Here is a 2,311-nt window from a genome sequence, read left to right as displayed (position 1 = left end):
TTTTTTTTTTTTTTTTTGTATTGATAACTAAATTTTTGAAGGAAGAGATGATTAGCATAAAAGTTTGCTAGAATATTCCTTCATTTAATTACCGTTTAGGGAATTTTTTTGAATAGCTAATTTCAGCTTATTCTTACGTTAAATTTAAAATGCTACTCTGATTGGGGCTGTCTAGACGACAATAGCGAAAGCGTATTTTTGTTAGGCAAAAAAAAGGTTAGATGAAAAATTATTGAGTAGTGATTTAAGGTTATATCGAATGTTGGTTAATTCGTTATTACCGTAATAGTTAATTTCATTTATTTTGTTCAAATGGATGAATGTAATTTAGATGATTGTAATATGAGATTATATGTAAAAGTAAGATGGAATTGAGATTTACCTAAGGTTGAAATTAGGAATTTCGTTATTGAAAAATGGGATCGGATTAAGAAATTATAGCTAAAAATATGCAAGGATTGGAGATTACTTAAGTAGGAGTGAAATAAATTTTGAAATTTGCCAAAATAAAAGTAGGATAAAATTAGGAGTGTTGTTTAAATATGATTTAAAATTGGGAATTACTTATGTGAAGATAAGATTAATCAAGATTTACCTAAGTAAAAGTAGGATGAAATTGAAAATTTAGAAGCGAAATTAAAGAAATCAATATGAAATTGAAAAAAAAAATGTGTTTTAAGTGATACTAAATGATAAGAACAAATGAAATTTTACAATAATGATAATATTTTTCAAACTATTTATGCTATTATATTTTTGTGAATGAATATATTTGCTATTCGTAATGCATGTGATAAAGATTATCATTTTTTGCAGCATAGATAAATGCGCAAATTGATATAAATGTGAAATAATTGTTATTATCAATTGTATGATAACTGGATATAAGTGATAAGGAAAATTTGCAAATTGCATTCCACTAATTAGTCATTAAATTAATCGTTAATTAATAATTGTTCAATTAATATTTGCAGGAAATATATAATGCATATTTATCTCTAGCAATAATATAATTAGATCAAAGAAAAAAAAAAATTTATAAAAGATAACTTATAAGAGTTAATCCATCCTTTGTTTTGTTTTTTTTTCCTTTTTTCTTTTTAAAAGAGTGAAGGAAAGTTGAAAGCATAGACTTGGCTCATTGAAAAATTCACATATTTGCTGAAATCAATAGAGAAGTGAAGAAAATTGGCCTGAAAAGATTGATAAGCCAAAGTGGAAATGCCAAAAAAAAAAAAAACAAAAAACAAAAAGACAAAGAAATGTATCGGTTGGGGTTATTTTTATCCTTTCAACATTTGAAATTATCATTCTATTCTGATATTTTGAAATTTATTTTCAAAAAAAAAAAGCAGAAAAAAAACAAAAAATTAACTTCTTTCTTCTCCTTTACAGTAATTGATAATTTGTAAGTTTCAGTTAACAATTTACATTTGTATATTGGAAGAATGAATGGTTAATATTTACATAAGATATCATTAGTTTATTATAAACATACGACTAGATAGTATGTTAGCTTGATAAGCTTAATCTGGCTCTATTGCACTTATCAAAAACTATTCTCATTGTCATCATTGTTATTTTCACCATTATCATCATCATCAGTACTATTATTATTATTATCATCATCGTCATCATCATCTTATCTGTTGAAGTATCATTCAAAATTTCGCACAATTTTAGACATCATATATATATATAAATCTTTAAGAAAAATTAAATTATATTATCAACAACAACAACAACAACAACAGCAACAACTCCTACTACTATTATGGACTAAATCATTGAAATGTGTAAATGATGGAATGATGACGTAATTATATTTTATTATAATTATTGTTTTTAATCAAAATGGTAGAAAATAAATTCGAATGAACTTTATTCACCAATTATTTATCGATTATTGTGTACAATATAACAGTTATTATTATTATTATTATTTCTATTATTATTATTATTATTATTATTATTATTATTATTATTATTATTATTATTATTATTATTATTATTATTATTATTATTATTATTATTATTATTATTATTATTATTATTATTATTATTATTATTATTATTATTATTATTATTATTATTATTATTATTATTATTATTATTATTATTATTATTATTATTATTATTATTATTATTATTATTATTATTATTATTATTATTATTATTATTATTATTATTATTATTATTATTATTATTATTATTATTATTATTATTATTATTATTATTATTATTATTATTATTATTATTATTATTATTATTATTATTATTATTATTATTATTATTATTATTATTATTATTA

This window comes from Loa loa (assembly GCF_000183805.2).
Source record: "Loa loa unplaced genomic scaffold supercont3.356, whole genome shotgun sequence".
Classification (NCBI taxonomy): domain Eukaryota; kingdom Metazoa; phylum Nematoda; class Chromadorea; order Rhabditida; family Onchocercidae; genus Loa; species Loa loa.
Note: the sequence above shows the minus strand (reverse complement) of the source record.